Source organism: Crinia signifera, chromosome 2, assembly GCF_055691185.1.
Source record: "Crinia signifera chromosome 2, ASM5569118v1, whole genome shotgun sequence".
Lineage (NCBI taxonomy): Eukaryota > Metazoa > Chordata > Amphibia > Anura > Myobatrachidae > Crinia > Crinia signifera.
Genome location: NC_139218.1, coordinates 198670728 through 198695494, shown reverse-complemented (window position 1 = coordinate 198695494; position 24767 = coordinate 198670728). Strand labels below are relative to the sequence as shown.

Sequence of the window (24767 nt, the reverse complement as noted above, 5' to 3'; positions counted from 1 at the left end):
AAACAAACCCCTGGGTGAACTGGGTGATCAGACAAACCCTATTCTGACACCTGGAACACTAGCCAAGTTCCTGGACTGAGGGTACATTCACCTCTTTACTCTCATCTAAATTCTCGTGGTTTCCACTCCAGGGAGGATCGCCTCACCCCGTCTCTCTCATCCCCAATCCTATACATCGTAAGATTGGGGACAGCAGAAGTTGGGCTCAGACACAAGATCCCCCCTCTTTCTTACTACCCTTTATCTCACCCTAGTGACTCTCTCATTGGCCCTCCTGCTAATTATTCACCCTGCAAGGCCTCGATGGTAACAGGGAGGATCCTATTACTGCAGGACCAACAGCAGAAGCACGCTTGAGCCCACTTTCCACCAGCAGGGCTCTCGCACTTCAAACATACGGCCATACCTCACTGAATCGCCTGGTACCATCCGAACCCAGAAGCTAAGCAGTGAAGGGCCGACCAAGTACCTGTCTGGGGAACTAACAGGGAATAGTCGGTGCCGTAATTCACCACAACAGCAGAAGCCAACAGCTGTGAGAGTGACGCTCCATTCACACCTCTTTACTTCTATCATGATTTTCTCCTGTCAATTTGTGATTCTAAACCCCTGTCTTCTCGTCTGATATTACAGACAATTTTAATTGACTACTGAGGGGTGGTGTGTCCTGCGCCATCTGAATTGCTATTTCAATCCTAGATGATAAACAGACATCATTTTTTGTTACAACTGTCAGAATAAGAAATAGCTATATGTGTGACCAATTTTCGCTAAGTTTATCTAATTAAATACCTGACCTAGTCAGCATTACTTTGATTTATTGCTTGGAGGAGGAAGAATTAATCCAACTAACTGAATTTCCTCAGTAAATGTATAACCCCTCTTATGCTAAATCCGTTTTTTAAGTGTTTCGATAATTAAAAGTTAAGTTTTAAATATTAGACACCATATCAAACATATATTATTACTTACAAGCGTGCCCCAAAAAACCTTGTCGGGTTCCCTTCAAGTCACCTCTGACTTTCCTTTTCAGTTCAACATTTGAACTCCATTTGGGAGCACCACCAACCGTTGGCCCTTGCCATTTAATTAATTACCGAGCAACGGCACACATGTTGGTTTACATTTCAAATTAACATTAAAACCTTACCTGTGCCAATCCAACTCAACCCCAAAAGAACCTATCTTAAGTCCCCCATACACTACGCGATTGGGCACCGATTTCACCCGACTCTGGAGGATTGGGCCGAGAAATCAGGTGAAATTTGCCAAATTGCGTAAGGTATGACATCTGATCTGATCCGATGCGCGGTCCCGTGCGCATCGGATCAGATCCAGATGTCGGACGGTCTGCACATAAGATTAATCATGTGCAGCCATCTGGGGGAGCATCAGGAGCAGGCTGGCAGTGGGGACCTGTCCGGGGAGCGGCAGGAGCAGGGAGTGGTCCGGGGAGTGGCACGAGATGTACCTGCAGGCAGGGAGCGGAGACCGCGGCGCAGTGCAGACTCAGCAGAGAGACCGGGGGCGCGGCGGGAGAATAGAAAGAAATCCTATTCAAAGGACTGGTGGGCGCTGATTGACTGGGAACTCAGCTAACTTGAAATATCAGTACTATAAATTTAAATGCAACAAGTACAAATGGGCAACAACTAGAACAAATGGACAGTGAAGGGACATAGGGGGATATTCTGGTTCACCCACAAAGGCAAGTTCCTTCTCAAATGGACAAAACCATGTCCACTGCAGGTGGGACAGATGTAACTTGTTGAGAATTAGATTTGGGTGGAGTTTTACTTCAAAGTGAGATCTATATTGCAGTGTAAAAAAAAAGTAGTCAGTATTTTCCTTGCACAGAAACAAAATAACTCACCAAAATCTCCCTGCAATCTCTCTGACTGACTCTTCCACCCCCCCCCCCCCCCCAATGCTGGCTCTCCCTCCATGGATGATGGTCTGTTTGAGCCGTTTTGCTGGATGATCAAGGTGGCGCTGCAAATGACTGCCTAGGAACTGTGCACTCAGCCATACTGTATGTAACCCTGTGTCTCCTGTGTGTTAACTGTCCTGTATCTGCTTATATTGTTACCTACCTGGCTGCTGCAATGACCAGTGGCTCCACTGAAGGCTGCCTAGGTGCTGTGCAGCTTGGTGGGTATGTGTTCCCTGTGTGATAACTGTACTGTCTCTGCTTATATTGTTACCTACCTGGCTGCTGCAATGACCAGTGGCGCCACAGATGTATGTATACCTGTATGTGTTGTATATCGGTACTGTAACTGTTTACTGTACCTAACTGGCTGTTGCACAGCAATCCAAACCAAATTCCTAGTATACGCAAGTATACATGGCCAATAAAGCTGATTCTGATTCTGATATGTTACATCTGCCCCAACTGCTTTGCACATGCTCTTGTCCATTTGAGAAGAAATTTGTATTTGCGAGTGAACAAGAATAACCCCCATATTGTGTTCTTCCTTTATATAGAAAGAGTAAACTATCATAGAAACATTCAAAAAACATCCATGTACATTCTTTCATTTGTAATAGACCCCCACAAAAACTTGGTGAAACACAGAAACTCTGCCTTTTCACAGAGCAAGGTACAGGAAGGTACACACAGTTATAATAACATATACTATATTTTTCTTTGTGTTCCAATTTGCACAACAGTACGGAAAGAGCCAAAATCCATAGCCAGTTTTGTCAAGCACACCCTTCCCAGGAATTTCAGTCACCACATTTTATCCCCCTTCAGTTACCATACTTACACTGGGTTTAGGGGTTTCTAGATCTTATATTGAAGCATTTATTTAGCTAACCATGCGCTCCATCACATTATGGTACTGCCTACAGGTTTCTGCTCAGCCCATAAGTAAGGGATTGTTAGGTACTTGTTTCCTAGCACGGCCACCCCGATTTCCATCGGGGTGGTCGTGTCGGAAAAATCGCGTCGATCGCATGCGATACGACCGGCGCGACCGACACGATTTTTTAATTGAATCAAATGTGAATATGGTCCCTGGGACCCGATTTTACATTGGATTCAATGTAAAATATTCCCTAGACCCCCAAATTTTACAACGTAAACCCCACCCCACGATAGACGCCAACCCGAAGTGTGGCGACCGCAGCGAGCCCGCGAGGGGCGGCGGTGCGCGTCCTCCGACCTTTTCATTCCCCTACTATCCACGTCGGCGTGGAGTTGAGAATATAAAGTGTGGCGAGCGCAGCGAGCCACCGAGCCCGAAGCGTGGCGAGCGGACGCGTATAATTTCACAGGTATACGCGTCCCCTCGCCATGCTTCGGGCTCGGTGGCTCGCCACACTATATATTCTCAACTCCACGCCGATGTGGATAGTAGGGGAATGAAAAGGTCAGAGGACGTGCACCGCAGCCCCCCATGGGCTCGTTGCGCTCGCCACGCTTCGGGTTGGCGTCTATCGTGGGGTGACGACGGGGCCATATATAATGTGAAATGGGTCATATTGGCCCATTTCACATTTTTCACATTTTTTACTATGTGAGATGGACTTAATCAAGTCCATCTCATCTTGTGCCATTATAATGGCACAAGACCGACGCGATGCTCCCGATTTCAATGTTAAAAAAATATTTTAACATTGAAGCCTATGGCAAAATCAGGGGCATCGCATCGGTCGCGTCGGGGCCAATGTTAATGGTCCCGACCGTCGCGATGCCCGTAATTTTTCCTTTGCCGGCAAAATGGACCTGATTTCAAAGGAAATCGGGTCCATCGCGGGCATTGTGTACCTTAACTTAAAGGTACACGATCCCAAAGATTGTGGCCGTGCTAGGAAACAAGTACCGATTGTTATACAGCGCTCTGAGGTGTGACCCCCAATGGCCCCCACCAGGAGGGGAGTCCTGGAGCCCAGGTAGATTCAAAGCGAAACAAGAAGTGATGGTGTTCTGGGGTAAAGTGATGTGTGGTTAGAGTGTTATAAAATCTATAGTCTTAATATGAATAATGCTTTAATATTCCTGTTCAGTCATCAGGGAGCAATAAATGTAGGCAGGGTGTTTCTCTTAATGAACCAGTCTTTAGGCAGTAAAGGTGTTAGACCTTGATTATGTGCCACTGTGTTTAAAGGTCTGCTGGGAGATTTGAGGCTGGGTATTCATATGACTGCATCCAGTGTAGAGGACTGAGATCCTAGTAAGTGTTAGCTTGCCTTACCCTATGGTTCAGAATCCTCTGTCTGGCTGTCCCAGTGCTCTTTGTTGCAGGTGCTCCATGCAGTGTGGGTTAGTGGGTAATAGGGGTTGGCAAATGAAACAAACACTTGTATTAAAAGCACATGGGTTTATTACAATATACACATACATGCATCAATAATACATTGATTGATGACAGAAAGTAAGGTAATATAACCAATGATGTAGTGGTCCAAATGCGTTTCGTCCTGTAATAGGGACTTTTTCTGCTCAGCCCAGTCAGTATAAAGTGCTGGACTGAGGCATGAAGGGCCCACTTTTGAAATGATTAAGGAATGGGGATGATTGGGTAACCATTAGGTGAACTATGGTGTAGAACTAAGTACCCTTTTTTATTGATGGTGCTGCCCCACCAGGTAACTGACCCTTTAATAGAATAAGCATGTATAATTTGAGTGCAGAGTCTGGAACCTGACTTAATATAGGGTAAGCCTCCAACCAGTGAGACCCACAAGGGATTTCCTCTGTACCCCTGTGGTCCAGTCTTATACTGTCTATAGATAATGTCTTTGTGTTACACTCATCTTATACAAGGGTATCACTGTGGGGGAAGAGACCTGCAGCATAAAATTTTTGAGGATTTCAATACCACCAGTTTCTAGTAGGAGGACATTTCTAAATGTACATACTGTATTGAAAGGATCCCGGCTCTACGGTGATATCTTAATAAGCAACACTTGCTCCTGAGGAAGCCGGAGGTTCCGGGGAAACGCGTTGAGCAATATCTTAAACCGCTGACTGCATCCACCATTGAAAGAAGTGACCTAGTTCATTATCCCGAGGCGTCCCCTTGGAAAACCACTTGGACACTATTGTTGGGTTACAGCACTATCCCTAATTCACCCAAGGAAAGGAGGATCGTTACATGGGAGCCTTGAGCCTTTGCAATTATAAGGCAATCTAGAACCATCGCTGTCACGCAATTTCTGGCTACAAAGTCGACCAGAGACACTGGATGGTAACATTTCTTGTCAGCTTCCACTTTACCCCCCCAAAAATGGGACTATTGATACATCTACCTCAAAGTGAGATTTACAACCAAATTGATTCACAAAATACAAGATATATATATTTTTTTTATTTTTTTTTTTATTTTTCATATTAAATGTATAATTGTATGTTTATATATTTTACATTATTAAATTATTTAATTGAGAGGACCGTGTAATTAATTATTGAGACATCAAGCGCTGGCACACACTTTTTCCTTATTAGCTAAAATTTTGGGGTTCTTGACAAAACCCTGTGCCAGCTGCTATTAATTGCGCAACACACACCACTTGTCTTTTTTCCTAATACACTAATGAGGTCTGTAGGAATTCTGTATTGTGTTGAATATTTAGATTAGAAATTATAGATCTTCCATAAATTTATTAAATATTATTATTATTGATATTGTGTTTTCTTTATTATTGTCATTGTATGTACTGTACCAGCTCCAACTGACTCCCACTGACACATATTTTATGCAAATCGACTTACATCTCTCTTTCTAGGAGTTAAGGTGGCCATACATTAGAAAGATATTGTACCCAATCATACAATCTCAATTGATTGTAAGATGGATGGTATGCAGATTGTGTGCACATCTTGTGTACACAATCATACAATCAATCAGCAGATGGATTGTATGACTGATTGTATGATGGATTGTATGCAGATTGTGTGCACATCTTGTGTACACAATCATGCAGCAGATGGATTGTATGACTGATTGTATGATGGATTGTGAGTAGATTGTGTGTCCAAAAACCACCAAGGACTGCCAGGGGTCTCAAGGGAAATTGTACACAATCATGAGCGCAATCGATCTTAAGATCGATCTTTCTGATGTATGGCCAGCTTTAGAGTTCGGAATGAGTACTATTATGTGTTATTACTTTCAAACACCTATCAAGTATTTTGTTTGCTATCAGCCTTGGGAAATTAAACCAGTTATTTAAATAATTATTTGATGTTAGGTAGATTGTGTTTATTGACTGATCAACCATTCTTTCTAAAAGCCAAGGATATGTTTATTATAAAACAACTGAGAGCTACTGGTACATTTGTTTTATGCTAACAGAATTTAGGGTCTTCTAAAACTTATTTGTACATAAAAAACGCAGTTTCACATTCCTCCGTTTCCTTTTTGTTAAGCTTAAATTAAAAGCCATAAAAAGTGATGATAACAAAGAAAAAAAGGTGAAACACAAAACACAAGATAATATTTTAAAAATTGTGCGTGTTCTCTTAAAACATATTTTCTATATTAAGTTAGTTTTGGGTTACAGTTCAATAATTATAAATAATGCAATTTTCTGTCTATATTCATTACAACCTCAAAAATAAATTAAAGGCCAGATGATAAAATATGTAATTATGAAATGGAAAACAGATTATTTTTTTTTGTTTTAAATTTGCAAGCGGGAATCAATTCATAGTTTTGACTAAAAGGATCACATTTTATGTAGCCCTATCACTCTGAAACCAATATGCATTGAAGAAAATTGCCACTGTTACTGAAAGCGAACAATGAGTGGGTTTAATGGAGCCTCTCTATTCACTTGGCGTAGAGAACAATACAGATCTGGCAGCGCCTCAACCTGGCTTCTTTCCTAGTTATACTGTAGTTTGAGATTTCAAAGCAACAAGAACTATTGTGTGCATCTACTTAGGATATTGTGTATTAGTGACATTAAAAAATTGTTGTAAAAAAAACTTGATGTCAGTTATGAGTTTGCTGTTTATGGAGGGTATCTTTTATCTTTTATTTTTTTTAAATGGCTATTTGGGGATTTTTGGCCAACTTTTTTTTTTTACAAGAAAAACTACCCTTTTTCTTGTGAAAACAAATACAATCCACGAAAGGCCACAGGCTTTTGTGTTTCCATGGCAGCGATTGTAGAAAAATATTTACTTAATAAGGATTTGGTTTTATCTGCCATAGACCTAGAATTGAGACAAAGTACATCCCATATGGAACCAATAGGGGATTCAACATATTGTCTTTAATCCTGTATTATACAGGATGAGTGGCAACTTTGATAGCATTCCCAGACACACTGCACAATCATGAGCTTTGATGGAGTCAGCCACACTCAACGCAGTATCAAAAAACAAAATGATGTATCTAAGCTAGTAAATATATGACCAACCAATGCATGCTGCAGTGTTAGAGGGGCAGTTACCTGCTGCTGTGTAGGGGTTCATCCTGTGGAAGAAAGACAGGATGCCAAGGAAAAGGGAGCAGTAATGGATTTATAGCAGTGAGAATGGCTCACTGTGAGGAGGGGATACTTGAAGTCATGTGGACCTCATGCTGAGTTAGTATTTCCTCCTTCGGAATACAGGCATCTGTATTCTGAACTTTGTCACCCCACTACCAGATACTTGTATACTGTGCATCCAGAAAGAATTCGCAGAGCTTCTAGCCTTATTCCAAAATGGAATCAATATTTTTTTCCTTAAAACTGTACAAACAATTCCTCATAATGGCAAAGTGAAAAAAAATTATAATTTTGAGAGATTTTGCAAATTTATTAAAAATCAAAAACTCAGAAAGCACATGTACACAGGTATTCACAGCCTTTACCATAAAGGCCCCCCACAGCCCCCTAACCCCTCCTGTCTGCCTAAAGTGGAGACGAGCAGGGAATCCGCTCCCCTCTGCCATGTGAATGGGACGCTTGTGCATCCCGATTGCCTGAGCTGGCTGATAGGCACTCTATTTGTAGGTGTGCTAAGTTTGTGGCATCATGTTCAAAAAGACTTGAGGCTGCAATTGCTGCCAAAGGTACATTAACAAAATATTAAGCAAAGGCTGTGAATACTTACAGTTAAAAGAAAAAGTATGTGAACTCTATGGAATTACCTGGATTTCTGAATAAATTGGTCATAAAATGTGTTCTGATCTTCGACAACAGACAAACACAGTCTGTTAAAACTAATAGCACACAAACAATTACATGTTATCATGTCTTTATTGAACACACCATGTAAACATTCACAGTACAGACTACACAAGACATGGGAGGTAATTTGTCAATTAAACTTTTTGCTTGGCATTTGCAAGCCAAGGAAGGAGTCAGAAGTGCAGCTGTGTAAAAGAGGGACTAAGGGAGCGAAAGTCAAGGAATGAGTCAGAAGTGCAGCTGTGTGAAAGAGAGACTAAGGGAGTGAGAGTCAAGGAAGGAGTCAGAAGTGCAGCTGTGTGAGAGCGGGACTAAGGGAGGGAGGCAAAGGAATGAGTCAGAAGTGCAGCTGTGTAAAAGAGGGACTAAGGGAGCGAGAGTCAAGGAATGAGTCAGAAGTGCAGCTGTGTGAGAGAGGGACTAAGGGAGGGAGAGCAAAGGAATGAGTCAGAAGTGCATCTGTGTGAAAGAGGGACTAAGAGAGCTAGACGTGCAGGTTGTAAAAGATTGAGGGTAGAATGCATTGAGCATCACACTTTGCTTGCTATGTATCCTACCACTCTTTACAAGCATATTCATGAAGAAAATCCCAAATGACAGCTCTTATGGTAAGAGCTGTCCATTTTGATGATTGGAAATCTGGGTTTATGACCCATCCTATCTCCACATGCATTGGTTGACATGTGTGCCACAGGGCATGCTGGAAGAAATCTGATGTGATCTCTCTCAGTCGGGAGACACAATTTCTTTTTTACATTTTCTTATTTAGCGCAGCAAATTCCATTGCGCTTTACAATAGGAAACGGTAATAAAACAAACTGGGTAGTAGTAAACCAACATAGGGGTAGGGGAGCCCTGCTTGCAAGCTTACAATCTATAGGATAGAAGCACATAGGCTTCTGTAGGGCAGCAATATGTTGCCCAACACATCCAAGATTCAGGGTCTTTTCCATTCCAAAGCTTGGTGTATACCGTATGTCGTAAGTGTCCAAACATGCTGAAGGCATTAATATGCCAAGGAGAGAGAGGCAGAATTTTTAAATGCTGTAAAAGAGAACATCAAGTGGATGCTAGGTAATGCTGCACATTCTCTTTTCTCATTGTAGTACAGAAGAGGGCACTAACATACTGAAGATACCATGTAAACAACAGCAGCACCAAAGCAATGTGCCCCTGGTTACACCATATGTTCTCAAATACATCATCATCAGCTCTCTGTCCATGCAAAAACTCCTTCATACTGTAGTAATTGAAATCAGTAAATTAAAGAAGCATTAAGAAAATGAAAGAAGCTGTGTACAGCAGACTGGGAAAATAATATATCAAAACATGCAGAAATTAAAGACTTACCATTTACAACAAAGAGATTGCAAGCTGGCACTTTATTAGAAAAAGGTAAAAACTCAAAATGAAGGCTGACCGTTTAATGCCCCAAAAATGCAAAATCATGCACTTGGGTCTCAAAAATCAAAAGATTTAATATAGAACAGATGGGGCAGGCCTCATCCTGGCTGGCGGATCGCCAGAACGTCCCTGCTGGCGATCTGCCAGCAGCCTTGCCATCCATCAGACTGAGACGCACGCGCGTCTCAATCTCCATCGGCGGGGCGACGGAAACCCTGTCCGTCTCCGCCTCAGGGAGGTAGGTGGCGGGGACCCCGGGTTACCGCCGACAAGCCAGCAGGGAACCGGGGGAGCAGATGGAAGCACCGTCGGAAGGGGACGCGCACGCCTCTCGTGCACACGCGTCCCCTTCTCGCCATCGATATGGCGCTGGCTGGGGATGGCAGCTGGCGTCGCCATCGCCATCCCCTGCCAAGATGGGACCTGCCCCATCTGTACATATGGCACTATAATAGAAATTACTGATGAGGAGAGGGATCTAGGTGTCACTATTTCAGGGCACTTAAAGACAGGTAGGCAATGTAACAAAGCAATGAAGAAGGCAAGTCAGATTCTTGGTTGCATAAGGAGAGGAATCAGCCGTAGAACTAAGTAATAATGCCACTGTATAGGTCATTGGTACGACCTCCTCTAGAGTACTGTGTTCAGTTTTAGATTTCATATCTCCAGAAGGATATAAATACATTGGAGACTGTACAAAGAAGGGCAACTAAAATGGTGTAGGGCCTACAATACAAACTTACCCGGAAAGACTAAAATATCTTAATATGTATAGTTTAAATCAGAGAAGGGAAGGAGGTACAGGAGGGAGACATTATTTACAGGAAGAGGAGAAACAGAACACAAGGACATTCACTGAAACAAGGGACGTAGGAAGATTCAGGGAAAAATGACTTCACAGAAATGATAGTGGATAAGAGGTGGTAGAGGCAAATACAGTAGAGCAATTTAAACATGCTTGGGATAGGCATATTGATATCCTTACAAAGAAATAAGGTGATATTGCCCATAGCAACCAATCATTTTCTAGGATGGAATAGAGAAATGATAGACAATATCTAACTGGTTTCTATGGGCAACATCACCTCTTCTCATTTTTTTTTTTCAAAACAATTTTCCTTTATTTTGTCAAATTTCAGTCTTACATGACATTGTTTCATTACAAACTTCCACAATAGTAATGGACATTCCATTTTCAACAATTCTAACAAAGATTAGATGAGTGTATATGTTTAACTTCAGCATTAATTATATTCTGGTATTGTACTTACAATTTCTCATCTCTTCCCTAATAGATGGGTTATTGCCATTACTTAGATTGTCAGTTTAATTCAAATTTGGTCATTTATCACGTATCAAACATATTAGCATGCTATTAACTATCCTATTGCAACTACCTATCCCTCCCCAACTTTTTGCCCCCTCCCCCTCCCTTTTCCCCGAAAGGCTACTTGGTATGATTAATCAGTTCGAGAGTGATCTATGTAGGTACCATGTGGTGTCTGTAAATAACTTATAGATGTGTGTCTGTGTGGGTTGTGGTAAGTAGTCAACATACACCCCCCATTTCTCAAAGAATTTCTTTGCCCCGTTTTCCACATCTGGGAGCGTGTCTCTTCTGTCCATATACAGGGTCTGTATTAGCGTCTGTTTTACTGCCAACAAAAATGGGGGGGATGATACCGTCCAATTTCTGAGAATTACTTTCTTTGCCACCGTTATGACCATAACCACAAAAGGGGTCAGGGCCCGTTTTCTGCCCTGGAAATCCCAGTTGCAGAAATTTGCCAAGAGCATGGCCGATGGGTCTTTGACTAACTTCAGGTGACATACCTCGTTAATAAAACACATCACTTTGTCCCAGAATTTCCTGAGTCTGCCACAGTCCCACATATTGTGAAAGAATGAAGCGCATGAGCTTTTGCATTTTAAACATAACCCCCGGTCCCCTGGTATGAAGTGTCTCCTTTGAGATTGTGAAATGTACGCCTGGTGTATCATTTTGAGATGCACCTCTTGCAACATAGCAGATTTCAGCGTCTTAAGCGTTTTTTCTATGGGTTTCACTAAGTACTCTGCTGAAGTAACTTGTGGGATGTCTTTTTCCCATCTTGCCGCTATTTTAGACCATATACTTTCGTTGGACATAGGTAATAACTCTGCATAAACATATCTGATTTTAAATGGCCCTGTCTGGCTCAGCACAAATATGGAATGTAAGGGGTCAGGGGTATCTGGGGCCTTCATGACTGGTGGCAAAGTTTGGGCATAGTGCCTAGCTTGCAAATACATAAAGAATTCTCCTCTATCTATTTCAAATTTTTCAGCTAGTTCTTGAAAAGATAGTATGTTTCCCCCTGGGTCAAAGATGTCACGTATTGCCGAGATTCCCTTCACCCTCCAACGTAGGAAGCCTGAGTTCATCAAGCTAGGTTGAAAAGCAGGATTGCCCCATAGAGGGGCATGTTTCGTCGTTCGGTGATCCCTCCCCAGTTTTTTGTTAACCGCCAACCATGACAAGTAGGCATCCCTGAATAAGATGTTATTGATTATCTGCGGGGGTAGGTCTGAGCGTGGAGCATGCAAGAGGGCCGCCGGCGAATAAGGGGCAAATATCGCCTCCTCCGTGTTTCTGTGGGTGTAGCTCTCCGTGCCCAATAACCAATCCAGGTTGTATCTCATTAGTACTGACTGTGTGAATGCTAGGATATTTGGTATACCCAGGCCTCCCTCACTTTTTTTAGAATATAGCTTGTGTCTCGAGATTCTAGGTTTCTTCCCCTGCCATAAGAAGGTGAAGAAAGCTGCTGTGAGTTTTTTCATGTCTGCCTTAGAAAGGCTAATTGGCAACATTTGAATCCCATAGGATATTTTGGGAAATATAATAGCTTGCAATACTGCCGCCCTTCCCAGTAGCGAAAGAGGGAGAGACCTCCATGCCTCCAGCTGCGTCACGACCTTGTTTATAATAGGCTTGTAGTTAAGGGGGTAGAGGTCCTCTATGGTGCTTGGAATGAATACTCCCAAGTATTTTACAGATTGAGACTTGACTCTAAATTGGCTTAAACCTCTTCTCATTTTTAGAAGCATTAGTAAGTGTACCTCTTAAGGGCATATACACAGGGCGATTTCAGACCCGTTTTTAAGCGATCTGACTAGATCACTTATAAATGGAGCACTGATCGCTCCGTACGTATGCCCTGCAGCAATGGCGATACATGGACCCGCACCGTGCTCGCCATCAGGGATTGCGAGTGCTTGCACTGGCTTTCCTGCTAAATTGTGAGGCTTTGCCTATAACCAATAGACAAAACTCTGCTCAGCGCAATTGCTAAGCACAAAGCATTGCAATTGTGCCGCAATGTGCTTGAGCGATTGTGCTTGAGCCCGTCGCTCAGCAAGGAGGACAGGCTGCCCCCTGTGTACGGAGCTTTAGGCAGATATCGGGTAAAGTACCCTCATAATAAATGGCTAAAATACTAAAATAGTATGTAAAACATATGGTTCTTGTGTAGTTTCACGGCGCCAGTATGGCCGTGCATCTGAGTCCCCTTGTGGGACTAGCTACACTCACCACGCTATCTTAAATAAACTCATGGATAGTGGGGGTATGAACTATCCACGTTGGCATAGACTTTATTTAGTTTATTTTAGAAAGTTTGGCAAGCGCAGAACCCGGAAGTAGCGCACGGCCATGCTGGCGCCATGAAACTACACAAGTACCAAACATACCTGCTGCCATGTTCTTAAGAACCAGGCACTATGACCCATTCCATCACTTGAATTCAAAATATTGCATAAAATATAAACTCTCTGCAGACAAAAAAATCAACAAAATCACCTGATTTTCAACAAAAGTTTTTTTGTGACTCTTGAATTGTTTTTTTGCTGTTGAAAGTAACTGATTTATGTTACAGTGTGGCCACTAAGACGTGACACAGTAACCTCTGAAAAGATTCTGAACTGTGAGATAGCACAGTTTTGTTAAAGGCTTTTAATCTATTCATATTGCTTAACACATTATTCAGTTGAGGAATGATAAAGCTTAACAAAATGACACAGTCCAGTAATTGACTGGCTGGTTTTCTAATGTCATAACATGACTAATGGATGCTTCAGTTCGGTCGGTTAGTGCAATGGAAATATGCTGTCAGCAGAACCTTTAATTGGAGATCACCTTTACCAACTTCACCAATTTCATAAATATTGAAATGAACAATACAGGCATAACATGTGCAAGTTGCTCTATTTGCACTATGTTTGACATTCATTGTCAAAGACGCAGATATGAGCTTTCCACAGATATCAACTTCAAGAATTCTATTTTACAATACAGTCTATACACAAGCACAATTTTTTACAACTTTTCTGCAGAATAATGACCTCATTCAACGTTCCGGCATGAAATATTGGAGGTTTCTCCAGTGATTGTTTGGTCTTCTGTGTGCTTTTCACTACTTTTTACCAAATACATTAAAGAACATGATAAATTGGCACCTTATCATCACATCACATCTACACATACAGCAAAGAATGCTTATCTGGGCTGCCATCTGAAATTAACACTGTTTCTGCCTTCTGCCACCCAGTGCTCCAGCTGCAATAAGCTGGCAGCATTGATCAAAACCCCTCCAACCCCTCCCACCTTGCTTATGATTAAGGATGATGTTTGGTGCCAGTCTTATTGAAATAAAGAAAATTCGAACTATACAAGTAACTATTGTATTACTGTAGCATACCTCCCAACTTTGAGGATGGACAAGGAGGGATGCTCAAAATTTTGGGGGTGTGGCCTAGTGGGAAGGTGGCCTCCCATGAGGCCATGCCTCATTTTCGCTGCTGTGGGGGCATGAATAGAGGCTGTGCCCATGCGCACAGCATCTATTAACGAGTTTCAGGGGGGAATCCCAACTGCCTCCACCGCGGGACACTGCTGGCCTTGGGCAGGACATGGGAATGTCCCAAAAACCATCATCTTCCCGTGGAAAGTGGGACAGTTGGGAGGTACAGTATGCTGTACAATTACAATGTCCAGGGAAGAGGGAAAGAAAGACTATATGTTTTATTTAGATTAAATATTAACTAGACATATCCATTGTAATTAAAAAAGTTTGAAATACTTTAACTACCGGTGAGGTTGTTGCCGGAAGTGGTGTGCCATGTGCTTGGTGTCCCATGTGTAAACAAGATCATGTGAGCGGGGAAGAATTAAACAATAGGTGCTTAACAAGTGAACAAATGATGGGTCCCATTCTATAGTCCTTGGGCCATCAGATTGTCTATATTGATTGGTACTGGGTGGTGCTCACCTAAAGTATATTATATTATACTGTATTATATTTCTTTATAAAGTATTCCAAAACCTTTTAATTACAATGGATATGTACAGTATAGTTAACTTTTAATGAGAGCAAAATCCCCAAAAGTAGACATTTTCAGTGAAAATAGGACTGTGGCCAGACGAAAACACACAGGTTTCACTAAACCTGTGTTTTTTCTCAGTGAAATGGGTCTTTTATCATGGGATACTATCAGATAGCCCCGATATAAAAAAACATTGCCAAAACATTGGTAAAAATAGAGAAAAAAAGCTGTTTGAAATATTCAAACATTGCATAAATGAGCAAAATTTTCTAGTATAGTTAAGGTTTTTATGTAGAGGTGCTCGTAAATAATTAGTAATACAGTCACCAATAGGCTGCTATTAAACTTTGGGTTCAAAATTCAAGGACTGCTTCCTTTCATGTTTGAGGTTTGCCAATCATCATGTAATCTTCTTTCCATTATGATATCTTTTATTAATAAATAAATATCATAACTCTATTATGCCTGTTCAGTGTGTGCTATTCACAAGTAAAAAAAAACAGACAGCATGCATTATTTAAAATTGATTTCAAAGAGTGTTGAAAAAAAAATTGAACTCAAATGCGAGAACTACTTTGAATACGTACAAATCGTGTCTACAGTATATTTGTGTCCTAGTTCGAATAATAAATATTGTGAATATGGCTTAAACATTTTCTAACCTTTTTGACATTCTTTATACTAATTATTGGTTCTAAAAATCCTAGAACATATTTTAATATAAAACAAGTTTGTTAATTGGTATTGAGAGATAAAACACAACCATTTAAAGTATCTCTAGCTGCATTGATCCATTAACATTGCATACAGTAGGTGGTGGCCAAGGATATGACTATTCAGACATATATAGTGTAGATGGACCAGCTACTGAACTAGATGTGAACTGAGATACTTAGGGTGAGATTTAATGGGATGAGAGATTCAGAAAGTGAAAGATTTGGTGAGAAATCTCCGTTTTTTTTAAAGCGGCAACCATTTACATTGCAAAATCAAACTGCTTTTGCAGTTTAAATGATTGCCGCTTTAAAAAAACTGGAGATTTCTCACCAAATCTCTCACTTTCTGAATCTCTCATCCCATTAAATACCACCCTTAATTTCTTACATTGGGGATATACTCTGATGGAGAACTGCCCCTAGTTTGGAGATGGAGCCAGACTTGGTGTTGCACCCGATGTTTGCATATGGAAGCTTAATATGCAGCATGCTTTATTAAAGCATCTAAAGTAGCCATCTCAGTCCTTGCACAGTCAAATGATGCACAGCTGTACTCCAGGGACGGAGCTGATACTAGCACTGGAATAAAGACTGAGTTGGGACTACAGCATGCAACACATTAAAACCATTAAATCTATTTTCATCTTATTGATACACTGATCTCAATCATTAGAACCTTTGTAGATTTTAAACTTGCCGTGCTTAAACCACAAACTACCAGCCTACGGGTCTTTATTTTAAACAGACTTCTAGTTAACAATGTGATGTGGCTTATACAATCTTCCGAGTTGGGTATCATAAGTTTTATCTAAAGAGTCAGGGATGCAGGGATTTCTGGTGCCAACCACTAGTAAACCTTGTAACATTTATCATCTTGAAGACAGAACATGACTTTTATTTGAAGTGCAATTGAAAACTTGAGAATGCAGTGAAATGGTAAACTTAAGATTTACCACCTCTCGTCTCTACTCTAACCATGAGATTTACCACCTCTGCTCCCTACTCTAACCATGCTATTTAAACATCTCTTCCCCCCACATAAACCATGAGATTGATCACCTCTGCTCCCTACTCCATTAGATTTATCATTTCTTTCCTCTGCTTTATCCATTGTATTTACCACATTTCTCTATGCTCTAACTGAGATTTGTTCCTTCTCTCCCTAACCATGAGACTCTCTCCTCAACACTATGTGATTTAACACCTACAGTATGTCCTCTTTGGGGTGTAATCATTTTTATTCCTGCGCAATATATTTTGTCAAATAAAAATAACAATTTAACCCTGAATCAATCCATTCATCCTATAGTATTCATGTAATGAAAATTGCATTTAGAAAGGTACCTATTTAATGACAAAATAAAAAAGGCTTTGGCATTAATTACTTAATGTTCTCTTTAACATAAGTGGTTTTAATTCTAGATCTTTTCACCATTAGATGACAACGAGCAAAGGGAAAATGTCATGTACGAGACAGAACTGTACACCGTAGCTTGAACTTGCTATAGCTCAAGACTTGATATATTTTGTGCATAATATGTCTTCTCTATTCAAAATGCCTTTTACTCTTCTTTAGTTCAGCTGTACTGAAGGGGCGTGCCTCAGATTCTTTCATCATGACAGGTGTAGTCTTAATATGCCATTTATATGCCCTTTCTGGGCACACAGAACATACTGAATAGTCCAACTGCTTCTTTCTTATGTGGGAGGCGTTGCTTTAGCTGTACAATTGTGCAGAAATCAATATGGATGAGACAGAGTAGCAGAGGAGCGCAGAAGATTGGTAGACATGTGAGGTGAATACTGTAAAACATTTAAATGTAAAGTCTTACAGACAAAGCAAAGGTAAGCTACAGCAGTTGGTTTTACTGTTACCTGTGTTTTATTAAATAGAAAAACAGTAATAACATGCAAAGCTTCCATTAACTCTATGGAAAATGGAAATATGTGGTAGGAAAAATAGATTGCAAGTGCCATTGGCACAGGAACTGAGGTGAATTTTCAAATATTTTATGTAAAGCGCTGCGGCATATGTGTGTGGTATATAAATAACTCTTACTAATAATAACTTAATAATACTAGTACTATACAGTATGGCTATATAGCCAAAACTGTTACACATGTGCAGTGTATATTTCTTTCAAATACACTAAATGAACATTATTATATCTGAGTTTTTAATTAGTTAACGGCATAACTAATGGTCGTAGACTATCCATTAACCCTTCTGCTCTGGGTAAACTCTGGGTACTGTATTTATCATGCATTATTGGCAGGGCTGCCATCAGAAATGATAGGGCCCGGGACTGGCAAATAGGCAGGGTCCCCCCTCATTCCCATGGTAACATGATGTGAATGAAGAAGGGAGGGAGAAGGTAGAGAGAAACAGAAGGAATAGATGGGGACGGAGAAATAGGGGGGCGATCAGAGAGAGAAAGAATAAGAGGAAATGGGAGTGTGCGTGTGTGTGTGTGTGTGTGTGTGTGTGTGTGTGAGAGAGAGAGAGAGAGAGAGAGAAAGAGAGAGAGCATAGGAGAAGATGGAAGAGATTGAGGAGGAAAAGTCTTGACAGCAGACAAGTACTCACTATATTGGGGTTTGAGAGAGTGGTCCTGGCTTCCCTTTCACCCTGAACCTCCTCTTTGGAGTATCTTCTTGATGGGTCCTCCTCTTCTCCTACTCGCAGGCAGTGACCAAACTTCTTACAGCAATCCTCCGAGCCTGAGCCGCTGTTCTTACTGAGAGAGCAGCTGCAGGCATCGTCTAATCTAATCTGGTGCCAGACAGCAGGGGCTACTGGGATATGTCATTTTTTAAGACTTTCATACATACAGCACAGGGCCATATTTGAGGGAATAGCTTTTACCTCCGGAGTCTAGTAAATGGAGGTACAGTAAGACATAAGGCTATTATTTCTAACACTTAAAGTTGTAGGTTCAAGGCTGGGCCCCTTTCTCTGTCAGGGCCCAGGACTCCAGACCTGACAGACCCCCCCTGATGGCAGGTCTGATTATTGGCATTTATGAACAATCTGCATAACCATTGTATAATGTGTATGCCCAATCTATTGTTCACTATTGTTGTTCACATTGGATGTGGATGTAGTGTTGCGACATGCAGCATATAACTTTACATTATGACAGTAATGGCTAACCTTGACACTCCAGCTGTTGTTGAACTACACATCTCGGCATGGGCAGGGCATGCTGGGATGTGTAGTTCAACAACAGCTGGAGTGTCAAAGTTAGCCATCACTGCATTATGCTGTCATGTAGCTGATCATGTAGTGTATGCAGTAATGCATTTTAGCATAACTTTGCTTTGTCACAACACTAATACCACTTTCAGATTGCAATGCCGGGTTTTACCCTTGAGGTGAAATTTAATTGGATGAGAGATTTGGTAAGAAATCTCCAGGTTTTTTTTAAAGCGGAAATCATTTAAACTTAAAAAACTTCCCCCTTGATCTTGATCCCGGTACCTGGATTTTCAGGGTATCAGCTGCACCATCATTAAGGTGTAGTTACAGAGTTAATTTAAGTTGAAATAGATATTTGTCCATCAAGTTTAGCATTCTGTCTCCAAAAACACCAATTGATTGAGTGCAAGGCAAATACATTTAAAAAATAATATTATTAACCATAAGACAGCAAATGTTCCTCCAGGACCCCACAGTAACTGCAGAAAATCCCCAGAATACTACTTCAGTACACAGTATACCATTATATATCCTATTTTGTTCAAAAAATGTTCAATCATTTCTTACAAGTATCTACAGTGCTTATCCATACCAGTTTTTTGTGAGTGTTTTATACAGTCTATTTTCTTGCCGCTGCATGGGATTGATCACAGGCTACAGTGTGTGGGTCCTTCGAACTTTATGCACCATTAACATGCAGTGTTTTTACACAGTGATTTTAAACCTCATTCATTTCAGGCAGAGTCATATTAAGAGATACTTGTTTTGGGTTTTGGGCTCATCTTCACCTTTTCATTTGTTGCCCCACCCAAGAAACCTAAAAATAGGTTTAAATCTTGTGGGTCTGATCGATCCTACTGGGTATGTTTGCAATATTTTTAAAATAAATATATGCAACTTGATCAATTATTATAAGTGTAGGCCACTGAAAGGTGTTGAAGATCACGACCAGCTATGGTCAATATTCAGTCAATTAGTGGGACCTGGCAGTTCAACCATAGCTCATCCCCGTTTGCTGCAGCATTGTTGGGTGCCAAAGGTAGCAGTGCACAGCAGAGTGTCACTTTCAGGGATCAAACAAGCAATCCAAAGAGGTTGGCCTGGTAAGCAATTGTGAGGCAGTGATTCTGAAGCCAGCCACGGAGTTGGCATGTGTAGGGGTTGTGGAGGCAGGTGTGTGCCTAGTCTTTGTGGCTGGACAGGACAAATAGACTGCCCCCAGTGACAGCAGCTGGAGCAGTCCCATCCGTGGCTGCAGCTGCCCTTCCTGCAAAACTAGGGTATTTGGGCATTTTAAAGACTATCTATAGGATGCTGCGCGACCTACTCCAGTTACAGTAGAATCCTTAAAAAAACAGAAACCTACTTCTGGTTCCTTGGTAAGTATCTAGGTTTCATAATAGGTAATACGGTGCTTAGTTTAGATATACTGTTCTTAGTTTTATTTATATCAGTTCTTCCATACCCATTGTTTATTTGGTATACTTTTTAACTCTCAAGTTTCATGACATTATTTTTGTGAACTAAGGGAGAGGTTTGAACTTTTTTGTATTATTATATACATACTTAATTCTTAAAGGTGCATCTGGTACACATGTTTCTTACCACACAGATATGAAAAGTGGGGTGTTTTTTTCAGTTAATGATAAAGCCGATTAAATTATTTACTGAATTTTTATAGTGCAGATAATTTACACAGCAATTCACAGGATTTGCAAGGAACATTTTATTTGCATACAGTGTTTTTTTTTTGCCTGGGGAGAACCTTATCCAAGGACAAAGGGAGGTGACATTCGCATTCGATCTGAAATCCACAGAAAGTCACTCAGTTCCGTGATTAGAAAGTCCGAGCCCCTAGCAAATTAACCATAATTTGCTTTATTTGACAGCTGGTGAAAATGGGTATTATATAAGACATGAATGGATCATTTCTATATTTAGAAATATTTTTAGACCACAAGAATGTTAGCTTGGGTAATGCAGGACAGTGACAGTTGACTTATTTATTAAGAAATTCTTATATAGCACAGCAAATTAATTAAATCTGTATATCGTCTTGCAGATATAGGGGGGTATTCAATCTCGGATGCTATTTCTGCCGGGGGATTTCTGCCAACAGCATTAAAGGCAGATTCCGACAAAACAGATCTGACAAACAAGTGCATTGTCAAATTCACGGCCGTTTTTTGACAATTGGTGTCCATTTTCACCGACACGCCCACTTTCCGACATTAGACAGCCTGAACATTTAAGTCCAGCTGTCGACCTACAGTCGAGCTGTGCAGACGGCCCAGAATTCCAATTGTTGGGACATTGCAATAGTCGGAATACAGTATTGAATACCGGCCATAGGGTTAATTAGTGCTATATTAGTGCCACCCTCTCTCTGGAACAAAATCTGCTAGGCTGCCACTTTCATTGTTTCAACTATACTGCACATCACTGTATTGTGTGTCTCAGGCTTCGTTCTTGTTTTCCACACGATGGAAGGCAAACACTATTCTATATACCAACCCATACTATGGGCGGGATGCACTAAAGTCCATCGATGCTTGCTGCCACACATCGCCGTGCACCAATATTCTTAACAATCGCATAAACACTAACATATGCAACTATTAACGCAAAGGACAGCTCTTCCAATATTTTCTATGCACACCTGTGGCTTGACTTGTTACCTGAGGAAATTGCTCAATAAAGAGCAATGAAACGTTGTCTGTAAGATGTCTATCTAAGAGTGCTGTTTATTCAAGTCGTTTGGAGTGCTACTCCCACCCCCAAGATTGGTTTTCATATTATATATAAAACATTAATAGATTTTTAAGACATGAAATGTGTTCTTTCGCCACAAAATAAGTTACTTTTATAAATGATATCCAAACATTCAATATTATACAATATTATATGGTAAATAATGAAATACTTTTGGTAATAATTAGAAAAATTTACCGAGGATATATTATTACTAAAATTACTAAGGTATGCATACAATTCCATAAAATCTCATAAACAGTACACCATTTTACAGTAGTTCAAAATCAGTGCTAAGATCAGAGGGAATAAGTGTTTTCTATACCTAATTTCTGCTCTGGCATGTGTGTTTTCCTAGCCTTTTTTTCTCCAGTTTTCCTTCTTCAATCCAATAACCAATTTAATAGAATCAATGGATCACTCATATGACTTTTTAAAGTGATTTGATAGAGTGTGTTTCTCAAACCCCTTTCTTATGTTTCTTGCATGTTCGACACATCTCTATCGCAGTGTTCTAGAGGTATCAAATTTGTTATTTTAGTGATTCATTTATTCAAATATGACATATGCTTTACATTTTGGGGGACTTTACACATGTGTCATGTTCTTCATTTGCATTCATTTCTTTTACACAAAACTCCTTTTTACCATAGTATGTTTTTTATTACTATTATTCGATTATCTATACAAACATTGTCCTTGATCATTTAATTTAAAATTGTAGTCTTTGGTTAATGTACCACTTTTCTCACAACCTCCTTATACTGTACTGCCCACTGTAGATCACATAGCCATCCCCCTCTTTTTTGTTATAAAACGACTCTTTAAACAAAGACAAAAAAATTGTTGTGAATTGTAAAGAAAATATCCTTATTGAAAAACTACAATTAGTCTTGTTCCATTCTACAATATTCCAAGAAAAATGTAACTGTAACTGTACCCTTCTTCCCACTTCTAATAAGAATCCGTATTAGACATATAGCATCCTTTAAAATGTTTGAGTGCTTCCAGTTGTAAATAATGATTTATGAACTCAGAAAAAATAGTTTTGGATCTTTTTGAATTTTGGGAAGTACTGTATATAAAATACTGGAATGGATGGATCTTCATTTATGAGAAACAGTTTATTTTTCAGTAATTGTACCAGGGGTGGTATTAGACACAAAAGTAATTTAATGATTGTAATCTTAACTATAAGGGAAAAGGCATGAACTACTATGACATTTTGTTTTATTTTTAATTATGTATACATATTTATTAAGCAGGACAGTGCATAGTCATTACTGGTCATTTTCGGATTAACTGTCCTGAAACAAGCAAAGCATCCAAGACCCACCATTCTTTTTTGTGAGGTTAGTTATCTTAGACCACCAAATCTTCACTCACCAATTTACAGTATCAAAGGTTTCCAGATAGCAACTTTTGATACGTGTAGGATTGAAAGTTGATTTGGGCTTAAATACATCTTTAATCTCTGAACTCCCCTCTCTTCATTTAGAAAATATTTTTAATGTTAGATTCCTGGTAATATAATAATGTAATTTATATATATATAATTTGTAAAAATATAATAATTTGTAGAGCCACATATATCTTATATATTGACATTATCTAATTTACTATCACTCCTTGCCCCAGTGATGCTTACAATCTATATCATTTATCCCCCCAAAATTCATTTTGTTGGGAGTCATTAAACCTAACCAGTACATTTTTGGATTGTGGAAGAACATCAGAGTACCTGGAGGAAATCCATGCAAGCAAGGGGAGACCATACAAACTCCAGACAGTTAGGGCCATGGTGGGTATATAACCCATGACCTCTTTGCTGTGAGTGCTGGGGTTTTGTTATTTTCTCTTAACTGATTGTCACAGACCCACCGGTCCCTCCTCTAGATACGACAATCTGAGCAGCTCCAGCCATGACTGAGGTTCACTTTGGACACATGAGTCCCCTCTATGAGGTACGCCACCACCAATGCAAGTTCAAGAAATGGACGCTTGCATACGTCCAGATACCCAAAACAATATATAAACAGTTTGTAGCATAAACCGCTCTCCGGCATAAGTTGTCAGAACACAAAATCAGAAACTGGAATATGTATGATTTATTCCTAGAAATACTACAGAGCTTTTAGTGATATAAAATGGTTACAAGATATTACAATGATTTTAAAAGTGCACACAAAAGAAATACATCTCAAACAAAATAAAATTGAATTAAAAATGACAGAACTGTATCTTACACCCAAGAACTCAGTCTGTAGTGGGGGGGGGGGGGTCTCCACATGAAACAAATGGGTCACTTCCAGCAAGCTTGCTGTTCCCCCAAGAAGTACCAAAACCATATGGATAAAAGAAGCAGCTATACCTGCAGGCTCCCTCATCCCTCCCACCATTGGGATGTTGACCATTTCCCTGCTGGACCTAGTGAATGTCCCTAGATAATTGATCTCCTACATGAAGAATTAGTCTGCTGTTTTCAGAGTGATTTGTACACAGTCCTTATCCATGTAAAATACAACCCACATTCTTCAAGTCTGATAAGAGATCTTTAATGGAGGGGTCGGAGCACCTTTAGCCTGCTCTGGGCCATGCTGGTCTAACCCCCAATCTGATTTATGAGGGTTCTCTGAACCTAACTTCAGAGAACTATACAGATGGTTACTCTGAGGAATGTCCACAGTGCTTACACTCTGCAGGGGGAAATGTCAGGCAGCCCCCCTTTAGGTCACATTAAGTTTACACGCATGCCCTGATCTCACACATAATAATGGCAGACATGATTTTACAAACAATACCAGAAATACATTAATCTCACACCTAATAATAACAGGAGGCATGCTTTATTCGATCCATCACCTGATCGGATCGTGACACTGATGTTATCTCTTTAGATGTTAGTGTTATATATATTTCTCTTGGGTTTATTTACTTACTGTAGGTGGGAGCTCTTTATTTATTGGGATGTTACTATGGACTGGTATGTTACTATGGACAACCAGATTATATCTATTATTTTCTTCTTGAAGGTGCTAAATACATAAGAAGTTGCTTTTGATTGATATTTATGGTTGCTTAGTAAATAAACCCCTATTAGTAAATTGTGTTTTATTTAAATCACCCTCATTCCAATCATCCTTAATGTAAAAGCTTTTAAATTTGATTGCTGTGGTTTTAGTAAACAATTATGTTTTTAA

General features: G+C 40.2%; 1 protein-coding gene and 1 pseudogene across 2 annotated transcripts in view; both read left to right on the top strand.

The window, feature by feature from the left end:
• The window catches only part of GRIK3 (glutamate ionotropic receptor kainate type subunit 3), a 524589-nt gene that overhangs the window by 401795 nt on the left and 98027 nt on the right, over positions 1-24767 (top strand). The window lies entirely within an intron of this gene.
• Positions 393-510, top strand: LOC146060812 (5S ribosomal RNA; annotated as a pseudogene).